This window comes from Hemicordylus capensis, chromosome 3, assembly GCF_027244095.1.
Source record: "Hemicordylus capensis ecotype Gifberg chromosome 3, rHemCap1.1.pri, whole genome shotgun sequence".
NCBI lineage: Eukaryota > Metazoa > Chordata > Lepidosauria > Squamata > Cordylidae > Hemicordylus > Hemicordylus capensis.
In genome coordinates this window covers 123,390,350-123,404,228 of record NC_069659.1, presented here as the reverse complement: position 1 = coordinate 123,404,228, position 13,879 = coordinate 123,390,350, and the positions used below count along the sequence as shown (strand labels likewise).

At 42.5% G+C, this 13,879-nt stretch overlaps 1 long non-coding RNA gene across 2 annotated transcripts in view; it reads right to left on the bottom strand.

The window, feature by feature from the left end:
* The window catches only part of LOC128349856 (uncharacterized), a 34,245-nt gene that overhangs the window by 16,324 nt on the left and 4,042 nt on the right, over positions 1–13,879 (bottom strand). The window contains exons 2-3 of one of the 2 annotated variants that reach the window (XR_008319038.1): positions 9,632–9,745; positions 6,840–7,009 (exon numbers count right to left, since the gene is read on the bottom strand). This is a non-coding gene — a long non-coding RNA (uncharacterized LOC128349856). The remainder of the gene's footprint in view (positions 1–6,839; positions 7,010–9,631; positions 9,746–13,879) is intronic. The other variant, XR_008319039.1, reaches the window with a different exon arrangement.

The following is a 13,879-nucleotide window of genomic DNA, read 5'->3' as shown; positions in this document are numbered from 1 at the left end:
AGTACCCAAAACTCCAAATAAAGTACATAAAGATATGAGTTACCTTTTTTTATTTTAATGCATCTCATAACAGTCCAGCAAACAATTGGTATTAAAAGATTTCCAATACTTTTGTGTGTTAATCTTCGAAGATCTTCAGATGGAATTTTAAAAGGTTAAAGAGCGTTCACTATGTATGAGTTTCCCTGTAATCGCAAATTAACTACTTATGCAATTAGGCAATCTGCTCACAGTTTGTACTCCCTTTTTTTTTTGAAGTGTTAACAGGACTAAATTACTCAAATCCAGAAAAGAAATTAAGAGATGTGAAATGTTAATTAGATGCAGAAACAAAATGAAAAAGAAAAGCAATGTAAAAATGGGGGATTAAACAAGAGAAAATAAATATTGCCACCAAGTACAAATTACAGATATTTAAACTTATATTCCAGGAACAGAACAGAGCAAATAGTAAATGATTTTCCTTGCTATATTTTACAAGATTGCTTCTGTGGACAAACTAATAATGGCATATAGGTGCTACTCTGCAAACCATTACCCTGATGAGTGATATTTTAATTTAGTAATGAGTTTGATGGGCTATCGTTCTAACAGTTTTAAAGAGCATCCAGAATCATGGAACTTAAAGAACTATCCATAGGTTTGATAGACTCTTTTCAAGGCAATGCCAAACAAAAATCAGAATACACTGCCCCAGTTTGCACCTGTGGTGACTGCCATATGTGTATGTGGGAAGTGTGATGGAGCCAATGCCAGGCAGCACTTCCAGAGAAAACTTGCTTTTGAGAACCAGCGCCTACCTTGGAGATAGGCACTAGGCATGTGCATGGAAAATATTTCCTCTTTGGGGACCCCATTCATTCTTGGAACTCCACTTGGTTCATCATGAAACTCATCCAACAAATGGGCCAATTCTTGAATAATGTGTAGGGTCAAAAACCCCATTTGAGCCCATTTAAAAAACCCATTTAAAAACTGCATCTTTTCTGCCATCCGTGTTAGCAGTTGCAAGAACTCCAAAGCACAAGGGTGCTTGTACCATTATTTTAATCTTAGTCATGCTGGCAAGAGACAGTGTAATGCCCTTTTTTCATAGCAATGGCCATTTTTTTAACCTATACTCCCTTGAGATGACACTGCATATCTCAATGTGACTCTCAGTTTAAAAATATGGTGCTCACTAGGAGGAAGCTGTGCTTTGATGCTCTTTCCATGGCTTACACAGGCAGTAGTGGAACAACAATGAAAGTAAGGAATAGTTTTACATTTTTAACAATGAAAATGAATGGGTGCAAAAAAAAAGGTCCTAAAACTGGACCCTACTTTGTACCGATTTATCCTTTTCATGTTTCTGATATGTTTATTTTCAGAATAAATGGAACTGGAGCAAATCAGCTACTTTCATCATGGATTCCAGGCTTCCTAAGGATGTCTGCAAACCCATAATGGACACATGGATACCATGATTTGAACAATTTTCACAGCAGGCATTTTGCACTGCCACAACCCATTTTGTGCACACAGCCTCCATGTGAGTGTGTTGGTTCCCACAATGCTGCTTGGCTGTGAATCTGGAAGTGCCATGAGCTGCTAATGTAAATTGATTGATTGATTAAGTGCTGTCAAATTGGTGTCGACTCTGACCACATAGATAGATTCTCTCCAGGATGTTCTGTCTTCAACTTGGACTTTAAGTTCACTCAGTGGTGCATTTATTTCTGTCCTAATCAAATCCATCCACCTTGCTGCTGGTAGACCTCTTTTTCTCCTTCCTTCAACTTTTCTAAGCATTATGGACTTCTCAAGGCAGTTGGGTCTTCACATAATGTGTCCAAAGTATGATAGTTTAAGCCTGGTCATTTGTGCCTTGAGTGAAAATTCTGAAGCTATCAACCACTTAAATGTCTCCATCAATTCTGAGGCTGATTGCTGTACCCGTTGTCATTAGTTTAGTCTTCTTTACATTTAGTTGTAGTCTCATTTTTTCACTGTGCTCCTTGACTTTCATTACTAGAGCTTGCAGATCATCTGCATTCTCAGCTATCAGAATGTTGTCATCAGCATAGCGCTGTGTATTGATATTTCTTCCTCCAACTTTAAAACCATGCTCATCTTCTTCCAATCCAGCTTCTCTCAGTATATGTTCAGCATTTGAGAGGGTGGTGGCCTCCCAGCTCCAGACAGTCTTGGAGGAAACGGATTATCTAGACCCATTTCAAACTGGCTTCCAGGCTGGCTATGGGGTGGAGACTGCCTTGGTCGGCCTGATGGATGATCTCCAACTGGCAATTGACAGAGGAAGTGTGACTCTGTTGGTCCTTTTGGACCTCTCGGTGGCTTTCGATACTATCGACCATAGTATCCTTCTGGAGTGTCTGAGGGGGTTGGGGGTGGGAGGCACAGCTTTGCAATGGTTCCGCTCCTACCTCTCAGGCAGGTTCCAGATGGTGTCCCTTGGAGACTGCTGTTCTTCAAAATCTGAACTTTTGTATGGTGTCCCTCAGGGCTTCGTATTGTCTCCAATGTTGTTTAGCAGTCTGGGGGTGCTTCTGGATCCAAGTCTCTCCTTGGTGTCCCAGGTTGAGACAGTGGCTAGAGGTGCCTTCTATCAGCTTCGGCTGATACGCCAGCTGCATCCGTTTCTTGAGTTAGACGACCTCAAATCAGTGGTACATCTGCTGGTAACCTCCAGACTGGATTACTGCAATGCACTCTATGTGGGGCTGCCCTTGTACGTAGTCCAGAAACTACAGTTGGTCCAGAATGTGGCAGCCAGGCTCATCTCTGGGTCATCTAGGAGAGACCATATTACTCCTGTATTGAAGGAGTTACACTGGCTGCCAATATGTTTCCGGGCAAAATACAAGGTGTTGGTCATAACCTATAAAGCTCTAAACAGCTTGGGCCCTGGGTTTTTAAGAAAACGGCTTCTTCATAATAAATCCCGCCACCCATTGAGATCATCAGGAGAGGTCCGTCTGCATTTGCTTGTCTGGTGGCTACTCAAGAGACGGGCCTTCTCCGTTGCTGCCCCGAGGCTTTGGAATGTGCTTCCTAGTGCAATAAGAGTCTCCCCATCTCTGACATCCTTTAAAAAGTCCTTAAAGACGCATTTCTTCACCCAGGGTTTTAACTGATATTGTTTTAATTGTTTTGAATGTTGTTTTTAGAATATTGTTTTAAAAATTTTAAATTGTGTTTTACATTTCTTGCTTTTAAATTTTTGTTTTGCTTTGCTTTTGTTTTTAATTAATGTTTTACTTTTTAATCTTGTAAACTGCCCAGAGACGTAAGTTTTGGGTGGTGTAAAAATATGATAGATAGATAGATAGATAGATAGATTCCCGCTGCCTCCGCTTGAATAAGCGGAGCAGCGTCTTTGCCTGGCCCCCTGAGAGAAGCACGAGGCTTCCCTTGGCCTGATTGGCCAGAAAGCCCATGCAGGGGACGGGGCTTATGCCCAGCGTCCTGCTCCTTACCGAGAGAGCTCATTCCGCTCTCAGAAGGCACCCACCCTCCCTTCCCTAGGTACAGTCAAGGTTTCGACTGGTCGCCTTTTGGGGCCGAGCAGGAATTTTTTGGGCGCTCACTTGATTGGCCATTAGTGCACGTCCTTTTTCGCCTGCTCTTGACTGTATCACCTGTAGGTAGTAGTTAGCTTGGTCGCAGTATGGCAGGTGCAGTGCGGTTGGAAAGATCTTATCAGGCTGGTGAAGACCTTCGGGTAAGCGTTTGGCTATGTGTCAGATAGGGGCAACTCCCTAGAGACTGCACGGCTCAGGGATGTCTGCCCTTGGTCGACCTACCCTGACTGGCTAAGCCCCATGGAATGGCTGAACGGCTACCAGGGGGCGATGCTAGCTCAGGGGCCCGGCACTAGGATAGGCAGCCCCAGTTTCGGAGCTTTTGGGTTGCCTGGAGCCAAGGTGCATCGCCCTATGCCATAGGTTAAGCATGCCATGGTTGTGCATGCCTGTAGTACCGCACTGTAGGAGGGGATGAGCCCATCCCTGCTCTTTCATTGGTTGTTAAAGTTTAAATAAACTGTGGCCCTTGTTTACACCATTATCTTGAGTCTCGTGTCTTCTTGGGTGTCGGGCAAAGATAGATAGATAGATAGATAGATAGATAGATAGATAGATAGATAGATAGATAGATAGATATAAATTGAATAAAGAAATGGGAAAGTACACAGACTTGTCTTACTCCTTTGACGATCTGGAACCAGTGTGTTTCAACATGTTCTGTCTGGAGTGTGGCTTCCTGTCCTGTGTATAGCTTTCTCATGAGAACAATGAGATGTTCTGGAAATATCCATTTTCCTAAGGATATTCCACAACTCTACACAGTTGATGCAACTGAAGACTTTTCTGTAGTCAATAAAGCACATATTGATTTCTTTCTGGTATTCTTTGGCTTTCTCAATTATCCAGCATGCATCAGCAATGATGTCTCTTGTTCCTCAGCCTTTTCTGAAACCAACATCCGGCATTTCCCTTTCCACATAGGGCTCTAATCTGCGTTGGATGATCCAGAGCATTATTTGCTAGCATGTGAAATTAAGGATATTGTGCGATGGATTGCGCAATCTGTTAACTCTCCTTTCTTTGGTATGGGTATGTAGACTGACCTCTTCCAATCTGTTGGCCAATGTGTTGTTCTCCAAATTTGCTGGCATAGTTTGTTTAGAGCCTTGACTGTTCTTCTGTTGCCTGTCATATTACTATAGCTATTCCATCAGTTCTTGTAGCCTTCCAACTTGGTAATGACCAGAGTGCTGATCTAACTTCATCTTCCCATACTTTGCAAGTAGGGAAATAGAATATCTTGGATGTTGACATCCCTGCTGTACAGATTTTCAGTATACTCCTTCTATCTCTGTTTGATCTTCCTTTGGCATCCCTCAACATATCAATTCGAGGTTGGAACCTCCTTCTGAGTTCAGAGATCCTTTGAAAAACTTGCCTTGTTTTTCTGTGTCTATTTCCATCATCAAGGTCTTTACAGTTGTCATTGTAGTACTGCTTCTTGTCTCTTCTAACAGCTTTTTGAAATTCCCTATTAAGTTCCTTCCTGAGGTATTTATCTTTCTTGACTTTGGCTTCTCTCCTCTTCTTGGCAATTTCTACCATCTTTTGCTTTCTTCTGTTTTTTGGTCTTTGGCAGACACTTTTCAGATCTGTCCTTAACGACTTCTTTGATTTCATTCCACAGTTCCTCTGGTTCCCTATCAATGAGGTTCAGAATTTCAAAGCGGTTCCTGATATTCTCCTTGAAAATGGTGGGTACATTCTCAAGAGCATATCGGGGAAGCTGGATAGTTTTGTTTTTCCACTTTAGCCTGACTTAGAACTTGCACATGAGCAGTTCGTGATCTGTTCCACAGTTGGCCCTCGGCCAAATTTTTGCTGTTATAACTGAGCTCTTCCACCTCCTTGCACCAATAATGTAATCAATTTGATTTCTGTGTACTCCATCTGGTGATGTCCATGTGTATGGACGCAGCTTTGGTTGTTTGAAGAATGTGTTAACAATGAATAGATCATTGGCTTGGCAGAAACTAATAAGTCATTCTCCTCCTTTGTTTCTGTTTCCTAGGCCATATAGGCTGACTGTGTTTTCCTCCTTACCTTTTCCAACTTTGGCATTCCAGTCTCCAACCACCAGCATCACATCTTGCTTGCATGTTCTGTCAGTTTCAGACTGGACGAGCATAAAACTCATCAACTTCCTTTTCTTCTCCATCAGTTGTTGGGGAATAGACTTGAAGAACTGTCATGTTAACGGGTTGTTCACAAAATCTAATTGATATTAGTCGGTCACTGACTGCATTGTACCCAAGTACTGTCATGGCTATATCCTTCCTGATTATCAAGGTAACACGTTCCTCCTTTGGTTTTCGTGTCCTGAGTAGTAAACAGTATGATTTCCTGACTGAAAGTGTCCCATTCCAGTCCATTTTAATTCTCTGATGCCCAAGATGTCAATCTGTAGTCAATTCATTTCATCTTTCACTGTGTCGAGCTTTCCCATATTCATGCTTATGTTCCACATTCCCATTGCAATTCTGTTTTTCTTTCAGTTTCAGATTTTCTTTTCCTGCATGGCAACATCAGCTGCTAGACATCCAAAAGGCTAACCACATCATAAACACCATCAGTACTCTGAGAGATCCTCAGCTCTTCCTCAGTAGCATGTTAAGTACCATCCAACCTGAGGGGCCCATCATCTGGCACTACATCAACAATCATTCAATTTTGTCTGTCCATGTGGTTTTCTTGGTAACATACAGGAGTGGTTTGCCGTTGCCTTCTCCCGCACAGTGTGAAATGATGCCTTTGTCATTGTCACTGAAGTGATTGTCTGCTTCCAGCACCTTCCTATTCGCTGCTGCCCAATATAAGTGCCTGCATGATTTAGCTGGGCAGCTCGGATGACCTTCACGCTTTGGGTGACCCTACTGGGAGCATACCTTCTGGCATGCTTTGCTTATCCCTCCCAGGAACACCCCACCACCACGATGAGGCAGCACAGCAGGACGGGTAGGGAGACTCAAGTAGAAGCCTCTGCTATTGTGAAAAGAGACATTGTCTCTGTGTTTTTCTCTTGCTAGTACAGTTGATACCACATAGTCCTGCTTCTAGTAATGTGCCCTTTGTCTCACTGCAGTGAACAAGGAAGCATAACTGAGCATAAGATTGCCAGCTATGACATTAGCATTGTCAGCTGAAGAGTAGCACTTTTGTCAGGCTACACTATCCATGCTGAAAGTGGAACTAACAACTGATAGATAGATAGATAGATAGATAGATAGATAGATAGATTGCTTAATGACTTACCCCTGCTGACTGTGCAAGGAGGTAATGGTGGCTCTCATATTTATCAAGATAAAGGCAACTGTCATCCTCTAATATCATCATGGTGTTGTTCCAGTGGTTGTTGTTGATGTTATGTTTCTGGGTTGAACACTGCGAGTTCTTTAGATCTTCTTTTTCCCCTATGTAATCTGCTTTGAGAATATTTGGTTGAAATGTGTATCACAAATGCTTTGGTTAAACATTAAGGCTTAACCATAACTGTACATTTGTCAGGTGTTTAAATTTAGAACAAGACATACTTTGCAACATCTTCTTGCAATCCACTTGAACCCTGGTTATCTAGCAGTTCAGATTCAGCAAACTATCTTAATTTCCAAAATCTCTGGAGACTTGTAAGGGTTTTGTTTTGATCTAGCAGCTCAGATTCTGGAAAGCTTGTTTAAGATTCAAGAGTAGAACTTGCCAGATCAAAGCACAAACCTAAGCATGCCTGATCAAAGCAAAACCCGACCAAAGCAAAGCACTTTAGTTTGCAACGTACCTGGAGAAGACCTGAGCTGTGTTACAAAGTGATACTTAACTGATGCTTAAGTTGCAAAAGAATTCAGGCATGGTGTAAGGAAAATAATAATGTATGCAGTATTTTATTTGACAAAGCAAAGATGGCCTCAAATGCCATTTAGACAGTTTTGACAGGTTCGATGCTGGGGCGGGGGGGGTGCTCTTTAAGGGCGGGGAGGGTGCACTTACCCATCCCACCGCTTTTCCCCATGGACACGGGGAACATGGCGTTGAACCTTCGAGCTGGTGCCGCCTTTGAACCAGTTCGGAGGCCTTTAGAATGGCCTCCAGATCGGTTCGTGAACATTCCTAATACTATTGATTACTAACTGAAGACCTTAAATAATTAGCTGCTGTACAACACTCAGACCTCTGCCTTTATTCTAGCAGTTCCTTTCTTACTAAAACTTTCTAAAAGACGTTATTGACAAAAGTCCATGGGCCGGCAATGTACCTCCCTGCCACCCCTTCCCCTATTCTTGGCTGGAAGTCACTGGAAGTACTGGGCACGTGTGCACACGTGACATGTATATGTGTGCCTGGTACTTCCAGTTACTTTCGGCAAAGAACAGGGGAAGGGGCGGCAGGGAGGTACACTGCCAGCCCATTGACTTTTCAAAAAACAGAGCACTGGTGGGGGAAAAGCTGGGTGCACCCTCCCCAGCTTAATTTACTTAACAGTAGTAAATTACTTAATTTACTACTTACTTAACAGTAAGTGCACCCTCCCCAGCCCTTAAAGAGGCACACCCCCCCCAGCATCAAACCACACTTCCGTGGTTCTGTTCACACCACTAAATAGTATTATTACTGATAATAAAATATTTTGGTTTTAAAAAGGGGCTTTACCTCCAAAGCAGGGGGGAGGGGAATAGGACCACACATTCTGACTTGCATAATGAGCAAAATAGCACAATCACAATAAAACTGCATAGCTGTACTAAAAAGGAGAGATAAAATTGTACTCTTGTGCTATGATGCTCTTGAATCATAGCACAAGTTCTTTCAGGCTTGTATTGGCAACCTCAAGCATGCTTGTGCATGCAGCAGTTACACAACCTGTGACACTCCACAGATTGTGTAACTGCTGCACACACAAGCTTGCTTGGGGTTGCCAGTACAAGACTGGAAGAAGAGGCAGCTTAGTGCAAGCAGCTAACTTATTGCAAGTTAACTAACAACAGTCCTTCCACAACCACACCAATGATTTTGTGAAAACCATGTGGTTGTTGTCATTCTAAGAATGAAAATATCTAGTCACTAATTGTTGTTATTTAACCTAAAAGCTGGATCCAAATTGAAAGGTAGGGATATTTTAACTGATCAAGGCATGTGTGAACCCTGTGATTGACACTGTGCAAACACCTCAAATAATGTTTGCACTGCATGGGTTCTTAATATTGCCTTTCAGTGAATGATAGCATATAACTTCATCCATTAATCAGGTTTTTTTTAATATAATATAACCCAATGAATTTTATGAGACTCTTTTCTGTATTTCCGTTAATTAAGAAGGCTATGCTTTGTCTGTAGCTAAGCTAACCATGCTCTCCCTCTCTCTGTGTGTTTCTATCCCACGCTGCAGAAAAATAAACAACCTTCCAGAGGATAATAGGACTTAATACCCAGTAAAATTCATATGGTATTTTACATAAACTGGCAGTATAGGTAAGAAAAGAAATGAGGTCCTACTGAGCCTCTCCAATGATCATTAATTCAGCAAATCCTTGTTCCCTCTCATTCTCCAATACACTTTAATTCTAATTCTGCATGGCCGGTTACAGATGGTTATAGAATCTTGTCATGTTGTATCTCTCTCTTTAGCCGAAGATGCATAAGTATGAGATAAATCTTCCAATATTTCAGTTTTCAAATCACTGCTTCTTTTTTTAGCAGGTTGCCACTGGAGTAATCAATCTTCTGCTTAGTGCTCAATTTAGATGTATAGTTCTTGTCCACAGACCCATAATATCATTGCACTCTTTTAGTGCAGAGTAGCTCCCAATATAGTACAATTCTGCTTTTACCTTTCAGCAGTACTAGAACTGGGAAACTTTTCTTGATAGGTCAGCTACTTTGTGGCCAGAAAACAAAATTAACAAAGAAATGAGACATACACATCCAATGAAATAAAATGTTGCTGATAGGTTTGGGGTTTTTTTTCCCTTAAAAAAGAAATGAATTGAAATAAGATCATTTATGTATAAACATTTATGTAATCACAGTGTCAGTTCAAAATATTCTTTCCCTACCTTCCAACTCTGAAGATTGCTCAGCAAACCTGGCTGTGTTTTCTATAGTTCTGCAGATTTCCTGTGGGCTCACACAGGCTGAATCTCCCTGTAGCTTTGAGTCTTTCTATAGCCCTGAAAAGAGAAGGCATTTGACTTGACCATAGCAATAAAGATTTGATTTGATTTGATAAGACATCTGACCTCCAATTTCCAGATCCATAATATGTAATCTCTCAGACAACTGCTGAGGTAATTGCACCATAAAATGCCTCAAACAACTCAAACAGTCCATATAACAACCCTGCTGGTCTTGTGGTAGCAAGCATGACTTGTCCCCATAGCTAAGCAGGGTCTGCCCTGGTTGCATCTGCATGGGAGACTTGATGTGTGAGCACTGGAAGATATTCCCCTCAGGGGATGAAGCTGCTCTGGGAAGAGCAGAAGGTTTCAAGATTCCTGCCTGCAAACCTTGGAGAAGCTGCTGCCAGTCTGTGAAGACAATACTGAGCTAGATAGACCAATGGTCTGACTCAGTATATGGCAGTTTCCTATGTTCCTATGTTCCTAAGTAATTATAGGGCACTACACAGCCTCAAAAACTACACATTCTTTTATGCTTAAAATGGGACCCCAGATTTAGCTAAACAAGTCTATAGAAATAATACAGGTTCAGAATAATCTTTCAGTGGCTGGCACTAGGGGAAACACCAGTGGACTCATTTATATTGTCTTTGTGGAATATATATATAGGCTTACAATGGACAGAAGTGAAGGAGCCTTATGTAGAGGCAGTGCCCATCCTAATCAATGGTCCCTCTCATTTTTTTCATCTCTGTGCGGAATGTGGTTTTTTCTGGACAGCAGTTTCAGGGCAGTGTGTGCACATGTGCATTCAGAGTGGGACTGTCCTGATTCATTCTGAGTGGGATCTAAAATTAACTGCTTGGACATAAAAAAAACTTGTGAGCATGCATACATGCACACGCCTTAGAAGAAACACTGATCCTAATATACAGTCACAGCTCAGTGCAACCAAGCTGAGTTTGCAAAGCTTGTGCTTCCGGAATTCAGTTACTTGCTATTTTTTGCCCTCAGGCCAGAACATCTTTACATTCCATATGGCTGGGCAGCTAAAGCAGGTTTGCAAGGTTCCTTCTGTCAGTTAATTAACTTGAATTGATCTTATTTGGCAGTGAACAGCCTGCAGCTACAAAATGTGAACATGTCATTCTTACTAACTTGGTCATCAGGTTCAGAGTGCCAACCTTTGCCAAGTTGCCAAACTGTGGTAGACTGATGGACTTGGGGACATTACACCTCCTTCAAAATTTCTCAAGAAGCATACGAAAAGGGGAAATTCTGATGGATTTCTGGTGAACGCTCTCATTTTCTCAAAAAATATCATGAGGTTCTTTTTATTCAGCACAGCAACTGTCTTTCTGGAAATGATATGCTACCCCCCACCCGTTGCATCACCCGCATTCAAGAGGAAATATATGAAGAAGAAGAAATAACAACCAGCAGCCATCATTGAAGGACAGAAATAACTGAAACTTCTTGGAGTGTTGCTTGTGTTCTATAAAAGGACAAGAGAATCACTCCACAAGTGCCTGATATAATCTATTTAATTTTATAATCAAGTTTATAAACAAAATCACATTTTTTCAAGATAAGAAAAACAAAGGCATTGTTTGGACAATGTATTTTTTCCTTCTTGCAGCCTAAGCTCACAAAACCTCTATTTTGGGAGTCCAGGCTCACAAATTAACCACTGTAGAGTTAATTTGTAACTCTATAGAGTTGTTCCTCATTCATTTTCAACTCTGTAAAGGATACAGAATTAGGCTAGACATTACGAATAATTTCCGAACTAGAAAAGTCAGTGTACCATGGCCACCACTTCATGCAGTAGTGGGCTCTTCTTTGCTCAAGGTTTTCAGACAGAGGTTGGATGACCATCTGTCAGTTTGTTTGTTTGTTTGTTTGTTTGTTTATTATTCCACCTATGTGCATCTCTAGGTGGTGTACACAATTTAAAACACAATAAATATAAAACAGAGAAAAAACAATTAAAACAATTTCACGGAATAAAATCTCATAGGATAACAAACAGTTTATAATTAATTTCAGTTAAGAGCCTGCAAAAACAGGTGTGTCTTTAGGGTCTTCCTAAAAGCAAACAGAGAACAAGATGCTCTTATTTTGATAAGGAGCATATTCCAAAGCCCCGGGATAGCCACAGAGAAGGTCCGGTCCCGAGTCACCACCAAACAAGCCAGTGATGACCATAACTGGACCTCTCCAGATGATCTTAATAGGCAACAGGGTTCATGACAGAGAAGGTGCTCTCTGGAGGTGCACCCTGGACCCAAGCCATTGAGGGCTTTATAGTTAATAACCAGCACATTGTGATTTGTTTGGAAGCATATCAGTAGCCAGTGCAGTTCTTTTAAAATCAGTGTTATATCAGTGTTATCCCTTCGGGCTGTTGCAGAGACCAGTCTGGCTACTACATTATATACAAATTGTAGTTTCCAGACTGTGTAGAAAGGCAGCCCCAAGTAGAGTGCATTACAGTAGTCAATCCTGAAAGTTAGCAGCATATGCACCACTATTTTGAAGTCATTTTGATCCAGCCATGCAAATGGCCAGGGCGCATGTGTGGCAACCTCCAAAATGGCTGCCCCCACCTGAGAAAGGGGTGGAATTGGCCCACAAATGGGCCAAAATGGCCATTTGGAGTCCAGGTGAGGCCAGTGGGAGAGTAGTAACCGCCAGAAACCCCCTGCAACCATGGCAGAACACCAGCTTCCACAGAGGGGAGAGGAAGAAAGAGTTCTATCTGCCCTGTGTCATCCTGCACTTGAAGCTGCTGAAAATTTGCAGGTGAATGCCAGTTCAGAGTGTTTGTACCTGGTGTTGGGCTCTGTTGGTGTACTGCCCACCCCGCTGCCCAGTTGTCTCTATGCCTGAGCTCATGGACGTGGTCTTGGATTTGGTGTTGAAGACTCCCCGAATGGTTGTTCTGGATGACTTCAACATCCATGCTGAGGTTCCTTGTCTGGGGTGGCTCAGGATTCCATGGCTGCCATGAAAATCATGGGGCTGTCCAAACATGTTGTTGGTCCAACACATAAATTGGGGCACACTCTGGATTTGGTTTTTTTGACTGAACAGGAGGATGGTGATCTGCAAGTGGGGGATATGTCATCTATGCCCATGTTATGGCCAGATCACTTCCTTCAGAGCTTTAGAGCTTTAGCGGCTACAACACTCTGCAAGGGTGGGTGACCAGTGTGCCCTCTAACAGGGATTCCCAGATGTTGTTGACTACAACTCCCATAATCCCCAGCTGCAATGGCTTTTGCTTAAGAATTATGGGAGTTGTAGTGAACAATGTCTGGGAATCCTTGTTAGAGGGAACACTGCGGGGGACCTATAAAAAGACTTATGGACTCCAATGTATTCCTGAGGGCTCTGGGGGATTTTACAGCTGCTATGGCAGGTCCTCCTGTCAAAGCTCTAGTTGCACTCCAGAGTTGCACTCTTGGAGAGGTGGCTCAGGCAGTGGACATGATTGCTCCCAAGTGCCCTCTCCCACAAAGCAGAACCCATGCAGCACCTTGGTGTACACCTGAGCTGAGGTTGATGAAGCAAGCTGGGAGACGGCTGGAATGTAAGTGGAGGAAAACCCGAGGTAAGTCTGAGTGAACACAATTTAGGGCTCATTATTGATCCTGCTTTGTGGCAGTGATGGAACAGAACACATTGTTTCATCCACCATTGTATCTTCTCAGTGTCATCCAGCGGGGCTATTCTGGGTGCTGCAGGGCCTTTTGAAATCTGGCCCTGGGCAGAATGCATTAGAACCCTCGCCAGCACTCTGAGATGCATTTTCACAGCACTTTGAGGATAAAGTTGCTCTCATTCACCATGAGTTGGACACTATGGCTGGTGCAGGATCATTAGGAGAGGTGCCCAGAGTAAAACCTGGCCTAGTTTTGCTGGAGGAATTTCAATTATTGGTCCCTGAGGATGTGGACAAGGTGTTTAGTCAGGTTCAGCCGACCACATGCATGCTCAACTCTTGCCCTTCATGGCTTATTAAATCTAGTAAGGCGGGATTTTTTAGCTGGGTCCAGCAGGTTCTAAATGCCTCATTGAGAGAAGGTGTGGACCCAGCTATTCTTTGACCACTCCTAAAGAAACCCAGTCTGGACCCAGATGATATAAACAACTATAGGCCCATGGCCAATATTCCCTTCC